General features: G+C 39.8%; 1 protein-coding gene across 1 annotated transcript in view; it reads left to right on the forward strand.

Moving 5' to 3' along the window:
* The window catches only part of MCC (MCC regulator of WNT signaling pathway), a 123,164-nt gene that overhangs the window by 18,955 nt on the left and 86,904 nt on the right, over window positions 1-17,305 (forward strand). The gene's annotated exons all lie outside the window — the stretch shown is intronic.

The raw sequence follows: 17,305 nt of genomic DNA on the forward strand, positions 1-17,305 counted from the left end.
CAGCTCTTATTACCCTATGTGCATAACAACCAAGTCTGGTCCTTCATCTGAGCACAGAGTGCATCAATATGTGCCTCATTGTTAACTTTGATGTGGCTCCTTGATTTAGAATGAATGATGATTCTCATTTTAGTAATACCCGGAAGCTTTCCATCTGTGCCCCGGTACTGGGAATCTAACACACATTGTAGGGTTTTTCCATTGTAATGGATTTTCGGAAGTTAATTTTTGGTCTATTGTACTTTAAACGTGATCTAATGAACACTCAGCTCAAGAAATGCCTTTTAATTTTCGGGCTTTCAGAAAAACCTCTGTTTAAATCACTAGGGATTTCAGCCTCAACGTGGCAGAAGTATAATTATGAAAAAAAAACTGTTGGTAATTGGCACTTGTGAGATTGGAAAAAAAATCTATGTATCGGCCGTTATTATTTTGTGCTGGCTATTAAAATCTGAATATTTTTGTATAATCAAAAACAATGCTTGGTCTGTTTGTTGCGCCTAGTCATGACCACGACAAAGTGCCCCGTGCGTGAAACACGAATGGTTTTTGTTGACCTCTTTAATAATTTGTTACATCTAACAATAAATTAAGAGAAATTAATTAAGATTTAGCATTGTCATTGTGTCAGTAGAAAGCTTGTAGTTTAAGGAAGTTTATTAAGGAAATAAACGAAAGTGTGTTATTGTAAAATAATAGAGTTGTGCGTTTTTAAGCTCTTTGACCAGGGTCCTCGTTAGCTTTTGTTTCTGTAAGTCCAAATTAGAGTGTGATGCACTACCTGTTATTGGCTGTTCTCCCATTGTACAGCGCTGCAGAATATGATGGCGCTATATAAATCACTAAATAATAACACCTGGATGGTTTAGCTTCCTCTTTCATGTGTCATCACTTCACTTTCAGTGTGTTCCTGTTATGTCAGCTGTTTTATTTCTGTGCATCTCGGACTGCTTTGAACTTGTGATTCTCTTTGAAATGCGCCCTGTTGGCAAATTTAATGAATGAATCGAGCACTGCTTGGTTAATAACATCACTTTTTTTTAGACAGTGTTTAATATTCAGAGTCCATCTGGCACTTGAAGTGTTAAAGCTGTGATTTGGTGACCTGTGTGATTTATTATATGTGTAAGGAATGTAAAAACATTTTGAAGGTGAACTCCTGCTAATTTTTTATTGCTAGTATTGCATTAATAATACCGTATTTGCTCGATTATAAGACGACCCTGATTATAAGACGACCCCCCAAATCTTACCCAACTTACCGGTGCATCTGAGTCCCCGGTGCTTAGTCCGGACTGCGTGTAGAGCTCTACGCGATATAATCGCGTAGAGCTCTACACGATACAGTCGCGTAGAGCTCTACACGATACAGTCGCGTAGAGCTCTACACGCTGCCCGGACTAAGCACCGGGGACTCAGAAGCACCGGTAAGCTGGAGGGGGCATAACACAGGAGGATGCAGGTCCCCTGCATCTGGGTCCTCAGTGCTTAGTCCGGGAAGCGTGTAGAGCTCTACGCGACTGTATCGTGTAGAGCTCTACGCGATTATATCGCGTAGAGCTCTACACGCAGCCCGGACTAAGCACCGGGGACTCAGATGCACCGGTAAGTTGGGTCGGGGGTTAACCGAGAGGATCCAGGTCCTCTGCATCGCTGCGGGGGATCTGGATCTTAGTCTCATAATCAGACCTATTTGAGGTCTGATTATAAGACGACCCTGATTATAAGACGAGGGGTATTTTTCAGAGAATTTGCTCTGGAAAAAACCTCGTCTTATAATCGAGCAAATACGGTAGTTTCCGAAAATATGTGTAATTGTTTTTTTTTTTTTTTATAATGTTTTTGTTACGCAAGGTTTTCAGACAGGTGCGTATTAGCTATTTGTATGTGTTCTAGCTCTGTTATTGTAGCCTACACCCCGATTCCTTACTACACCATGAAACGCAAGTCTGTGGAGGAACAGACTTCATTAGCATTGCCATAAAGAATCCGCTCAGTGTGGAGTCGGCAGGAAAATCACCCCAAATATCTCATGAATGACAACAATATCAGCCTCTAAGTCTGCACGTAAAGGAAGTTTATTAGAACAAAATTAGATAAAACTGGTTTTTCTTGAATGCTAAATTACATTACTCCATACAATACTGTATTCAACCCTCAAAATTTTTAATTTTTTTTCCATGGGCCCACAGTGGGGTTTGGTCAGCTTTCTTGCTAATACATATGACATGTTCCAGAAAATGAACAGTGGATAGTATGATAATTAAAATAAAGCTTTCGTGGTTCAGATGTGTCGGCAAGCTGGGTCTGAGTAATAAACCATAGTCGTCCGGCATAGTGAGATTTGTGGGAGTCTTAGCAGTATTATGGTTTTGGGTCACCAACTGTGCCATGCTGGATGAAGGGATGAGCTGACCCTGCATAATGCCTACAAGCAGCATCAATCATTAAACAAGGCATTATATGAGGCCAACCAAGTTCTTGTTGCAGGAGAAGCTCATTGAGGTTGGCCCTTCATAAAGCACAGTACAGTCGGTGAGTGGAAACTCCAATGAGTAAACCCCTGTAGGTAAGTGTTGTTGTGTTACATCTAAAGCTCTGACCCTCTAGTTTTAGATAGATCTCTTATTCTAACATTTCTCTGAAATAAACTTCCCTCCTGTGCATTGTAAAACCCCATTAAGTATTTAACCCTTTCTGTCAGAACCTCCACTCTCTCTTCTTTCCTCCAAGCTACGCATATTAAGATCCCTCAGTCTTTCCTGATCATTTCTATCCTGCAAACCACTTACCATTTGTGTAGTCCTACTCTGAACTCTCTCCAATGTGTCGATATCCTTCTCCAGAACTGTGCACCATACTCTGGATGAGATCTGGCCAGAGATCTGTAACGTGGCAGAACCCTCATCCTGCTACTAATGCCTCTCGCCATACATCCCAGCACCCTGCTTCCTTGTTTTTATTGCCTGCTTGCCTTTAACTCCTCAGAAATATTTTCCCCCTAAATCCCTCTTTTCTGTTGTCGCTGACAGAACAGAGTCTGCCTAACAATTACTTCAAACTGTCTATGCCGATCGTAAGCTCTTCTTTTCATACATTGGCACCATAACCTGTCCTGCATGCCAGGTGCCAGCGGCAGAAAGGGGTGCCAGAGGCTTCAAATCAGAGCCTAGCCAGCAGGGTAGAAAACACTGCAACAGTCTGAATATGGCTTCCCAGTGTGCATGCGCAAGGATCATGACATCAGGAGTAAAGTTGACATAGATATTTCCCCCCCCCCAGGACGCATCTACTCGACTACAATCTATTACGTGCTTCCCTGCAGTAGTATCTGGGACATTTTAAGTGATTGATTTCCTTCTGTGAGTTTATACGTCTCACGTATTGCAGGTACCACTATAGGCAGTCAGAAAATATGGATATTAGGAAACCCTAATCAGAAAACATCTATTAAAAAAGCCATTAGGGCCCGTTTAATGGTGGCAATTGTGCCAGATGCCCCTCTCTTAGATGTCGGTAAGAGGTCACTGCAGCTAGAGAGACAGTGACCTACCATGTCAGTGCAAAGACATCTTGGAGGTCAGAGGGTTAAAACCGTGGGCTTTTGTATGTGCCTATAACACTTAAACACGCAATACCTTGAAAAGGCTTTGTCGCCCTTCTAGTCGGTTTTCTCACCACCTGTTTGTTATTAAAGCGTTGAAGAAATTACAGCTTTAATTAGCCGAACGTGCTGTCCTGCCTCGTTCTTGTTAGCAAGAAATAACTTGAGCCGCTTCGTTTTTTTAATTCATTTTTTTATGGCTGGTAACGCTCACTATGGATCTGGAAATCATAAAAATCTCTCCTTTAATTACCAGGCTGATTAATATTGCATCGGGTGGCACAGAGCACCTTGTGTGCTCACTTCCAGTTTTGGGATTGCTGCTGAGGGTAAAATTTATATCCTACTGCAATGCAGCTGATTTTGGATCCTTGCCTAGTAGTAATACTAATAAGACATATAAAGTATTATCCAATATCCAATTTCCTTTTTTGCAGAAGCATGAAGCCATGAATGGCCCGGGGGTAAAAAAATAAAAAAAAAAGCTTTTTAAACATTTGTGTCACGTGAAAATATTCTATCAAACCCTTGCAACTTCTGTGTAATTCGCACATATGCACTCTGAAAAATCTATAAAACATTGGAAGGTGATTTTTGTTCCTTATAAAAAGTTTAAAGTAGAGTGCAGCCAAAAGAATTAAAATTCAATAAAAATAATAATATAGGAAATGGTTGAAATCTTGTGTTCTTCTAAAGCAACGCTGTATTCCGAAAGGACTCCAAATGGACTCTTACGCGGTACGCTATGATATTTCTCTTTAGCCCACCGAACATGTGCCTTTGCCTCTTGTTTGAAGCCTTTATACTACAAATTGTCGCTATTTTTTCATTGTATATTTACTTAAATACTACCTTTTGGATATGATTTTATAGTTGAATCAGCTGCAGTTCTCGGTTGTGAAGTATCAAATTATTTTGTCACTTAAAAATTGCCATTGTTTTTGAAAGTTTCGATTTTTTTTTTTTTTTTTGGAATTCTGGCGCAGGTACACTTTGGGGCAGGTGGATCTCCAGGGCTGCAGTGCAGACTCCTCAGTTGTCTGATTTTTAATGCTAGTTTTGGGAGCTTGAAGCAGCCGATCACTGGCAGGAAGCACTTTCAGCGCATGGGGGTCTCGTTAGACCTGGAGCAGGTTGTGGGCGAGTGTAACAAGCGTGTGCAATGGCAACTTGGCAAGTAGGAGATGTGTTCAGCCAAGAGCACCCCTGGCAAGCCAAGGAGCTAGGGGGCAGCAAAAATATGCAAATTGATGGGGGAGGGGGTTCTGCTGACTCCCTCCATACATCAAAGAGAGGAGAATTTAAAGGGGACGCAGTTGCCAGTTGTGCAATTTTAATTCGGTGAAAGTTGAATGGACACTTTAAATGCATATGATAGCTGAAAGGTCCCCTTAAATTTTCATAATGCTTTCCCCTGCAGAATCCCCCCCTCTGCCCAATGCATTTTCCCCTTTGCCCTCCCCAGCTATTTTTCATGGACAGACCCCAGTGACTTATTTCTGGTTAAAATACCCATACTTTAGTATACATTTTTTTAAAGTGGGGCTGCTGGGCAGTTAGCTGTCCCTTTTAAATACTAGATACTTGTGATATATATATATACACACACACACACATTATATATATAATGTGTATATATATTTACCCATTCATGTACCTATTGTACCTATATAATTTGTGTGTGTGTGTATGTATGTATATTATAGGTATACACGCAGAAATATTTATATGGGTGTATGTAATTATTGTTTCCTAAGTAAGCAATTACCCTTTAGATACCCTTTTAGCCATCAGTTTTAATGATAAGTGAAACTGGTTTCCTGGCTACTTAGTGGGATTTCCAGGAATTGCAGAGCTGTCCTTATCATGCATGTTCTAGATTAATTGCCCTAATGCAAGGGTACAGAGCTTAGTACGCGATGCTCGCCAACTAGTTTGATACTTTAATTAAACGGTGTGTTTCCATGCCTCGTAAGGGAAAAGACTTTGATGGGGTCCTGCAAGGATAAGACTTGTGTGCCCCTGACCTAATTAATTTTTGCCGTTCAGCTATTAACCCATTATTAAGAGGAATATCACCACAATGAGTAAACGTTGGTTCCTAAGTGCAGGATAATTGTTGTTTGTCATGAGGTTTAAGAAACGGCGAATATGTATGAAAGTGGGGGTCTGCATCTTATGTATACAACATTACCGCTGTCTTATTGTTTGAAAAAAGGAAATTTATGCTTACTTTTTTGTTGCAAATTTATAAAACCCGTTTAAAAAGTTACTAACTTGCAACATTATACATGATTATGATGAGGTTCTATAATTGAGCCCCAGTGCTAAACAAAGGCAGAAGGATCAGTAACAGATGATCCATTGGGAACACTAGGCACGGGCCTAGGGGCTACTCTAAGGAAAATTGGTCAGTTGGGAAGATGAAACATCTCCTTTGCAACTGGACCATTGTTCGGCAGGACCTTGGGGGGCTAGATCACCAATATGTTCCTCAGTTTTGTGCCTGGGCCTAGTCGGGATGCGCCGATGGAGATTTTACATCCCAGTGCAAATGGATTTTGTTTTACTGACACTTTTATATAACATAAAGCCACGTTCGGCATGTTATTTGCCTTTCCAATGTCCATCTCCAAACCCTTTTTAAATATATAAACACAATATATTATCTTAAGGTCACCATTGGTGGATTAACATTAAGAAGAGCCATACCAAGAGAGCTTCCCCTTTGTGTTATTTTTGTGTAAACTTATTCGGGGCCAGCTCACTCTGTAGTAGTAGTAGTAGTAGTAGTAGTAGTAGTAGTAGTAGTAGTAGTAGTAGTAGAAGTAGTAGAAATTTGTTGGGAACAGTCTTTGATAATGAAAGGAGTGAATCTCATTAACCTCAAGTGATGTTCCTCGCTTGCTTGTACGTATTCCTTTTCTGCTGTCATTCCTCTACTGGCCATTAGGGGGAGTTCTCAGTTAGATTAGAATGTCATTAGAGTGCTTTAACATTTGTTCCCCTGGCTATCAGAGGACATGTAGCTAAGTCCCTAAAGACACCCTTGCTGTATTATGGCACCCTCTGCTGTCAGGTATTACTGGGGTAGTAAAATATCAGGCATAAATTATTTTTACACACTAAGGTATTTTGTTAATGAAGAATTGTATTTAGGAATTTCTAAGCTGAAGCAGCTCATTTAAGAATATTTGATTTAAAATACAGTGTCCCTTTCATTTTCTTCCAGATGTATTCATGAAAATTGTGTGTGTGGATTCTATTTACATGTGTTACAAAATACAAGTGTCTATCATGCATAACCTTTTTATTAAAATTCAAAGCTGAAGGCTGTCCTTCCAGACACACAGGCACACACACGTGGCATCTTGTACACAAATAATTCCTTAACCTAGTAGATCATTTCAATGTGAGACCGTGTGGCGATGGCATCACAACCTGTATGCAAATATTTCATCAGTGTATAGTAGTTCATTTGATATGATGTCACGTGCTGATGTCACAGACTGTCAGGAACCTTGAAATCCTAGTAGTCTGATATATCTGCAGTTGTATATTTAGTATGCTGCAGAATAATTCCAGGAGTGTAAAAAATGCCGGTTGCAGTATAGACCCCCTGTGCTGCCAGACTAACCGGTACCCATCAATAAAAAAAACCTTCTTAATCCGAAAATAATGACATTATGATGCAAAGTATACCCGTTAATAACGTTTACACATTTTGGTATATTATGAATATCCCACTGACCCCCCAGAGAGTATAATATACTGAAAGCTGTATAGTAAGCACGGTTCTCTGTCAGGTTAAATGGATTTGGCACACTGTTAAAGCACCTCCTATGGGACAATTCATTATGTTTCTAATACATCATAGTGGTATTACTATGAGGAATCTATATGTTACCCTTCCATACACTCTGAGGGGGCTTCGTAGATAATCGGCCCGTAAACGTGGTTACGAGGCTGTGTTATATCATTTATTTTTATATTGTGATCAGAGTTTTAAGTCAAACGCGGGATGTAATGTAGATGCTTCTGTGTCCGCTCTACATACATACTGTACATATCTTATGTTTCATATTAATAATATGCAATATAACCTGACTCAATTAAGTAATGGAATTATTACAAAGGCCTTGCGTTGATGATAAATGTTTTAGAATAGAAGCAATTTAAAGGAAATTTCCATGTTACTTTTGAAGTATTATTTACCCTCAGGCTTACATGAATGCTGCATGTCACGTATAGCCCCGCCAACATAGAAACCATATTAAAGTACTTGCCATTCAAGTAAATCACTGGCAGTAAAGCGCTCCGTTTGGGATCAGTGGGTGCGTTTTCTGCGCATGTCCACGGGGCTACTTGTTGGACACACAGGGAATCTCGCTCATGTCAGCACGGCTAGCGGTAACGTGTGCGCTGTGGTCAGCCAAATTTCCTGCGAGCCAATGAGCTTCTGATAAAATCTGGTTGAGATTGAATTTCTCACTCACGCCATCATTATTGTTGCAATCGTTTTGTGTGTATTCTGTCAAACACAGCTTTGTGATCTACTAAATTATTATTTAGTATATAATCCCTTTTTTAAAGGTTTTAATGCTTTTTTAGCAGTGGCTTTAATTTGACAGCCATTCTACGGTAATTCGCAAAGTAAATGAGAAATGGCTGGAATGATACATTGTTTTGGGTGAATCTGTTTTATTTTACCAAATAAGCCTTGGACTAACTCACATCCATTTACAGAAAAAGACACGGTTTGTAACATGCTTGCCGTAAACACTTGTTTTTAAGTAAATGCATGAGCCGCGGCATTTTAGTGCTCGCATAACACCGGCCCATGGGTGCTTTATCATCAGATCTCATCCATGAATACAGTCAGCCCTTTATAAATATTTAAACCCGGCGACCGCAGAACAACTGTCCATGAGAATTCCAGAGGAAAAGAACGTGTAAACTGCTTTATTAAAAGAACGGTTTATTTTTTTTTTTCTTCTAATTTGGGTCTTATTTTTATGTATAAAACAATTTACCGTAGTTGGTGATTTTTATACCATTTTTCTATACAATACAATATAAAATACAGTAGTCGTGCAAGTCGCCGCATGTGCAGCGTCTCATCAGTAACCTTACTGCATCTCTTTAATATTTTGCATTTTTATCGGGGCGTTTTAGTACCATACCAGCGAACTTCTTCTAAATGAGCTGCCCCTGACGCTCTTGACACATGAACCCTTCGATAGCTGGCCATGCAGATTCTTAATGGTAACTTGTCAATTGTCTTACCCAAATGTCTCTAATAACCTTGACTTGTCTTTAATATATGGTCACAGCAGTCCGTGGGCCATCTCCAGACCCTAAGAATCTGCCCCTTCGCTCTGAGATTGGGGCAAACCCTGAGCTCCCAGGTATGGTTATTACTCTATACTGAAAATACTTTAGAAGTGCGGCACAGTCTAGGCTGGTATAGTATAGTCGTATAGCTTTTATTTGGCACGGACTAATCAGCCGCAGTTACTTTGGTACGTGGATAATATCTAATGCATTAAAACTGTGATCACTGCGTGTGTACTTAATTACCGATGTGGAATATGTCACACTGAATCAGGAACGGTAACTGCATATGTGCAAATGAAAAGTATTCAACTGCCATCTTTGTGTATACCGCCCGCTTTGCATTATTTATTATTATTATTGATTTATATAGTGCCATCATATTCCCGAGCACTTAGAATAGAAGCATGGCGACTGAGCTTAATATACGGAAGACAGGCACATTACCCTTTCAGCCAGTTGTCGCATTAGCCGTGTTTCACTGTTACATGTAATGTTCAATGTTCTGTTAGCATTATTGAAGTAACCGATTGCACAGATTAGTCACTTTTCTAGCTGCACATGCGTTTGAGTCTCTTTATGTGAGAAAGTGTACGGTGTTTTTGGTTCTAACCTGATGGAATTGAATCTAATATAATCCCGCTGCCACGTGTATTGATTTTGCTCATGTTGTCTAGATTCTTGGCTTCTCGCTTTTCTTACGTTAATGTTGGGATTGAAGCCCAGATTTTTTTTTAATTTTTTTTTAACTGGAGTCCAACATGATAAAATCATACAGAATGGTGAAACTGACCTGCGGTAAATCTGTCTGTGCCATTATCAATTCCCCACGTATACCGTAAAATCTTGGGTATAATACATACCTGTGTATAACATGCAACCATGACTCCAGCTTCACATGCGGCTTTACATACACACACCTTTACATATACCCTGTGGAAGGGTAGGTGGCCAATACATATGGAAGGGGAACACCATGGAAAGCTAAAGGGATCTCTCAGCTATTGTATGCATTAAAATGCAGATTTTTTTTTAAAGTGCATCTAACCTTTAAAAATAAAAATCTTGCCAACTGAATTGATCTGGTTGCCAACAGTCCATCTACAGCAGAACTATTTATGATATGGCCTCAAGCGGCCAATCGGTGGTCTGTATTAGACCGCAAGTTGGTGTTCTGGTGCAGCTGTTTTTTTTTATGTAGTGTGTGTTAAAGAACTTACAACAGACTAGTTTAATGTTCATTCTTTTTGGTGAGGCTGCCTAGGACATTAAACTGACCCTTTCATTCAGCTTGTGGCATTCCTTGCTAAATGAAATCCTCCTCTTTTTGACCCTCTAAGTTTTAAAATAAATAAAGCATACATTCAATAATTGGTTTTAAATGGAAAAGGTGTACGCTGTTACAGGGCATTTACGTAGATGCGTTAAAAGGAATTTTGGGACTTCCCCACTTACGTTTTTACCTGTTAGATGAATGATTATATCATTGCTAAACACAAAACAGTAACACTGCGTTGTGTCACATCCATCCGAAGCTGTAAGTTTGTTGTTTTTCTCAAGGTTTTGCACAGTTTATACTGACACACTTGCCATTTAGTGACCGTGGGGACCTACTCAGAAACGAGCTCCGGCTCTGCAGGAGGTAGACTGTACTTCATAAGACCCATGGCTTTCTTACTCTACTACTTTTCTGATGAATCAAATACCGCTGGGTTAATCTATCTCCCCTGACATCCTCAAAATCTGTTGTGAATTCAGATTACGTTTGTGGTGAAGTCATTTTACCTTATCATCGCCCCTATTGTATTTTTTATATATATATATATACCTTAAGTGTAGGCGTTACGGGAATAGTCTGCACTATGTACCGTTATCTAGATTTCAGATTTATTTTGTTTATATGACCTGGTAAGAGAATTCCCTGGTACTGTTATATAGTTTGGTGCCAAGAAAGTTATAAATGACATTGTTTGCTTGGTTTAATGTTTGCAAGAACCTCTAGAATTCTGGATACTTTATTACCCTTCCGGTAAAAGTAAGAGGGTGTTAGTGGTTGCAATAGTGGTCCGATACTACATGGATAGATGGGCTTGGAATTAACAGAGATATATTAAAAATATTATCCAAGTTATTATCAAATTGAGAGAATTGTTGTGATGAAACCTTTTCTAAATAAGCTCAGATGACTGTAGAAGAAACAGGTGAACTTCTCGGTACAGGACTTAAAGGTAAGGTCTGAGGTGACGGAGATATGAAGGAGATGTAAGCCTCTGTTTGTTTTCTTTATGACTTGCATAAAGGGGACTACAAGTGGCCAAGGCTATTTTCTATACCAATTTGGTACTGTCTCGAGATGGATCCAGCAGAGGACTGGATCACAAGAACATCCAGGGGTCACACTGTACCGGTTTACTAAGGACTCTCTAAAAGACTGACTTTGGGACTTCACCCACTGTATTGTGGGACCGGACAAGACACATATGGATGTTTTTTAACTATTTACCCACACACCCTTTTAACAGAGATTTAAAATTTTTGAATAGGGATAACTTACCTCATTATTAGAACATTCATTTCTTGTTCTATATGGCTTACACATATGGAGGGATAGACGGTGGTCTATCATGTGTCTTCCTCTAATTTGTGGTTAAGGTTGGCTTTCAACATAGGTACTTGGGTATATCAGCCAGCTATAAAACAGAGGGCACACATTTAGCAAAGAAAATGAAACATATGTGTCATGCTAATTGTACTTCAGTCATTCTTGTTTAAAAAAGGTGTTTAAGGTGACAGATTAGTAGTCACTTAAAACGTACTCTTGTTAGATTTATTACAGGGTTTGGGCTTTTATGATTATATTTCTCATATTATTTTGCCTTGTTAATAATTTTCCAGGAACACAAACAGTAGTCACCGATATGGTGTTGCTACATAAGCTGGAAAAGGTTTGTGCTGCTGTATGTGATTAAGCCTTTAGAGGGAAGAATGAAATCGGTTTATGTGCTTAAAATGCTGCAGAGCTCAAATAAAGTTTTGTCTAAGTGGGACAACACCTTTAATTATAAAAGGGGTAGAAATGAGGAACTGTATTTTTATAAAGCTTTAAATAGACATTGACTTTTGGTATACACATCTGTTTGTTAATATCACATACTAGCGGGATGTGTTGGGAGATATAGCTACGGAAGGGTTGTGTGGGTTCTGCATGCATCAACGTCATTCAGAACACTGATGGGTCTATTCACTATAGGGAGAGCTGTGGTTTTTAACACCTTCACATCATCATACATTACAAGGGTCCAACCACAGTGAGCTTGGCTGGTCTGCAAAATGTATAGTTAATTGAGGAAGATTGCTTTGAAGTCTCCTCGGCCATTGAGTTATGCATTATGCAGGGCCAGCTCAACCCTTCTAGTTGGAGCAGCTCGCCAGCGTTGGCACTTTTCTAATGAATAGTCCTGCCGCCTCTCTCTTTGGTTTATATACCTCTGAGTGTCTGTGTTCTGATTGTGTAGAGCTTTGGTATATATGTTAATCCATATCACACCCGACATCAACCAGAAAAAGAAATTGGGCATAACCTATTAAAGCCTTAACTTGTGGCTTCTGGGATATACTCTAGTCAAGAGCATAAAATCAGTGGGTGATATATGCTTTAATCCATTGTGTTCTACTTTCATGGAAAAAAGCAAGCAGTTTCTCATTTTTAAGCTCTTTTTTAACTTGAAATTATGACAGGCACTCTATAAACCTTCCCGTCAAGAAGAGTCATATGATTCATATCAAATTTTATAGAATGACAAAATGTATTCATCAAATTGGATATTTGCTTAGAAGTAATATATATTCATAAGAAACTACTTAATTCTAGAGATAACATTCCATAGAACTGAGCAAGAAAGTGGTGTTTTTTTAAAAAAAAAAAACAACAATTTTTCATTAAAACCGTGGAAAAAGGCACCTGGTTCAGGCAATGGTAATAACGCAAGGGAACCGCTGACTCCGTAGCATCGTAACTATATAATATCCTGCAAATAGAGTTCACCTAATGGGCTGGTATGAAAACATTTGTTTCTTTCATTTTGTTATTCTATTTTTCCTGCCTTTTCCCCCGGGAGGTCTTTGTACATTGTGACACATTGCTATCCAAAAGCAATGAAACATTTTATTCCTGCATGATTACTTGTGAGATTGAAATGCATTACAGAGTCACCAGGGTGTCATTTAGTCCGTGTCACCTAGCATAAAAATGTAAATAATTCCCGGCCCAGTGGGCTACACAGACCAGCTCCAAAGCTCAAATTAAGTCACATATTCAATATTACGGGTAATAGTTTGCATGTTGTTATGGCCATTCACCATTAATAAACTGTGCTGCTTTACTACCTGCTTTAATATTCTTTGCATAGAATATAGAATGAAAGTCTCACACAGTATTCAGTAAACTGAAATGAAAGAGCAGCCGTAACGGGGTTTTTTTGTTTGTTTTTGTTTTTTTAATTGGTGTAAATGGGCATAGTTAATACGGGATTTGATGTTGAATTATGAGGACAAACCTCAGGGAGCCTGTCCTACAAGACTTGCTGCTTGCCTGTATAATGTATATATTATACCATCTATGCACCTTAATGCATATGATATGCATATGATCTAAATGCTGGTACTGAACAGTATCACACTCAAACAGGAGCACTATACATGTTCTCAAAGATTGGGATTGGAAAGAGTATTCCAACAAACACAAGAAAAGGAATACCCAAGAAAGAAAAAAGAAACCATTGACAAAAAGAATCATTGCTCAGCTTCTGACAAGAAGGAGTTTACTGGTGGGACCCCCAGACCTTCACCCAAGTCATACCCTCAAAGACCGAGCTAAGGTTGTTGGAAACCCTTTATGGGATGTGTAGCTCTCAAGGCCCGAAGGCAAAACCACTCTGTGCATAGAAAAGGAATGTAGAGGGAGGATTTAATCGGTTTATCCTAGGTGGCTATGTAATGGGACCATTTGTGAAAAAAAGGGCTTGGGTTTGCTTCCTCTCTGCGGCGCTGCCTCAAGCCAGTCCATACAGAAGATGAACTTCAGCCGAGTCAGTACAATATAAAGAATTGGTGGGCTGGGCTGGATGCTAAGCACTGATATGGTGAATAAGAGCGCTTTCTCCCTGGCAGCATGCATCCAGGTGCTCGATCCGGAAGGATTCCAAAGAGGGTAAACTCTGATGATAATTGGAATTGGAGACTTAACATCCTGGAGGTATATAGCTGGACTTCCCTTCAAAAAAACCAATACTCGGGTAAGGCCATGAAACAGGTCAAGATTTGAGACACTTTGAGCTGTGTCCCCAACCCATGGCTGCATATAATTTTGGAGTTACACGTTATTATTATTATCTTTTATTTATATAGCACCAACAATTTACACAGCGCTTAATACACATATATTCAATGGGTATAACAAGGGATGAAGGAAAGTCGAGTCAAAGATGACCCCAAGCCATCTGGCCTGGTTAGTAGGAGAGATAGTCGTGTAGTTAATGGTGATAGAGAATTCAGGTAGTAGAGTGTAGATGGAAGGAGGGAAGATAATGAGTTCAGTTTTAGAAAGATTAAGTTTCAGGTAGCGTTGTGACATCCATGAAGAAATAGCAGACAAGTAGTTGGTAATATGGAACATGAGAGATGGAGAGAGATCATGAGAAGACCGGTAGATTTGGGTATTATCTGCATATAGATGATACTGGAGGCCAAATGAGTTGATTAGTTTGCCAAGAGATGAAGTATAAAGAGAGAACAGCAGAGGGCCAAGGACTGAACCTTGGGGGACGCCAACCAAAAGTGGAAGGGGTGATGATGTCTTGCCAGAGAAGCTGATAGATAAGGAATGGTTAGACAGATATGAGGAAATCCTGGAGAGATCTGTATCTTGAATGCCTGTAGAAGCAAGTGAGTCAAGAAGAAGGTGGTGATCAACAGTATAAAAAGAATCAGAGAGATCCAATAGTATTAGAAAGGAGAAGTGACCTTTGGTTTTGGCAGAGAGCAAGTCATTGGAGACTTTTTTTTTAAATTTTTTTAGAGCCGTTTCGGTAGAGTGAAGGGGTTTGAAACCAGACTGGAGAGGTCCAAGGAGGGAATTAGAGCGGAGGAAGTTGGTAAGGCTATTATACACAATCCGTTCAATCAACCTTTTATTTATATAGCACCAACTATTTACACAGTGCTTAATACAATACATATTCAAGGGGTATGACAAGATGAGAATTAACAGACTAAGACAACCCCCATACATTAGGTGGAGAGAGCCCTGCTCGCAAGCTTACAATCTTGGAGGTAAAAGGAAGCAGAGAGATAGGGTGGTAGTCAGACAGACAAGTGGGATCTAAGGAAGGATTTTTTTAGAATGGGTGTGATAGAGCATGCTACTAGGTGGGTAAGTGATGGACCAAGGGATGGACATATAGATATTTTGTGAGGTGTGATGGGATGGGCTCAAGGGAACTGGTTGTTGGGTGAGAAGAAGAAAGAAGAGTGGCTATCTCTTCTTCAGTTGTAGGGGAAAAGGCAGTTAGTATGGGATGAGTGGAGAGAGTGATGGTGGGTAGTGTAGGAGGGGGTTGCAAAGAAGAGAGGTTTTGTCTAATAGTTTCGATCTTGTCTTTGTAGCAAGATCTTGGGCAGTGAGAGAGGTTTGTGGTGTTGGGTATGTAGGGACAGAGAAGGGAGTTGAAGGTAGAACAAAAGGCGTCGCGGGTTGGAAGAAGGGGAGCATATGAGAGTAGAGAAGTAGAGCTGTTTGGCAGGGGAGTCGTAGGTGCGAAGCATGAATTTGTAGTGAGTAAAGTCTTTGCTGCATTTGGATTTTCTGAAGTAGCGTTCTGTTTAATGTAGAACCTTAAGAAACATCTCACTATATGATTAGAGGATAGATGTTTGGAACTTAAGCAGTAGTTTCTCCAACTCTATGTTAGGGAGATCCTTCTTCCAGGAGGGTAAGCCCTGTCTCGGAGAGTCCCAATTTAAAATGGGTCTAATTAGGCCATAGATATACTTAAATATACATTCTTTCCTGAGAGGCTGTTAACTAACCCTTTTAATTTAATGAAATAACATGTCAGATCAGTAATTTAACTATGCATTATGCAGGGTTAGATTGTCTTGTCGCAGGAGAAGCTTGCTGGAGTTCATAATGCACAATGATATGTGGGACTTGAAATGTTCCCAGGACAGTGAATTAACCACAGCCTGGAGGAGGATCATTGTGTGTCTCTGAGTCTGTCTGTCCACCATGACACATTGCCAATCATTTTAATGATCCATTTTTTATAGTCACCTAATCATTTTTAAAGCTTTTAAAAGCTGCGATTGATCAGTGTCCTTGGGAATCACACTCAAATAGCTTTACCCTTTTATGTAAGTGGGGGAAGCTGCTTGAACTCTGTGCAATTTAATCTAAGCACTGTGTGAACCATTTACCGTAAATTTTGTCAAAGCACCCTGATCTGGCAAAGTGTTTAGTTAATGGTGGCGGTTTCCTTCTAGGATTCAAGTGGATTTGTCTGTGTGGATAAGGAACTAAAAAAGACAGATATAGATGGCTTTCTTTAATGTAATTTGTTGGCCTTGTGTCTGCATGCATGCTGGAAATGGGGTGTCCATAGTGAGGAGATGCGAAACTCCATCAAACCCCCCCCATCCTTTAGGTCATTTGGAAATCGGGGTGCATATAATACAACAGAAATTACATGATGTATGTAAAAGCTTCCTAAACTCTACGAGATAAGGAGCAGAGCTGCAAGACACAGAGACAGGAAAGTGAAAGCTGTCCGCGGAGAATGTAGGGAGACATTCCCAGAGAGCGTATGAGAGTGCGAGAGAGCGTATGAGAGTGCGAGAGAGCGTGAATGAGTGTGAGAGTGAAGGCACCTACGAAATTTAAACAAAAATTTGGAGCCATTTGCTTTGTTTTCATTTGTTTTGCTGGGGGTCCCTCCTCATTTGCAGGAAGTCAAATGAATTGCTGAAATTGGCAATTTTTTTATTATTAAAATTCGGAAGAATCCGCACAAGTCTAATGTGCAATTTATATCTGAAGGTACACGCTTCATGGCGTGGTATCACGCTGGCATCTTACCTGCTTGGCATCAGGTATTGGCTTAGTCTGGCACTATGTGTATCTGTGTCTGGTGTGTGTTGGGTATTTCCTAGTCATGGTTTGTTTTTCTGTCCCAGTTTTCACTCCTCCTGCTTCACGTTAACTTTATACTAAGCGTTCCGTGGCTGTGAGAGAACAATAGGTGATGCGATTTCTAAACGGCACTGGTTGCTTTCCGTAATTTACTCGATAGATTTCGCTCTGTGTTTTTTGCT

The sequence above is a fragment of the Spea bombifrons genome, chromosome 1, assembly GCF_027358695.1.
Source record: "Spea bombifrons isolate aSpeBom1 chromosome 1, aSpeBom1.2.pri, whole genome shotgun sequence".
NCBI lineage: Eukaryota > Metazoa > Chordata > Amphibia > Anura > Pelobatidae > Spea > Spea bombifrons.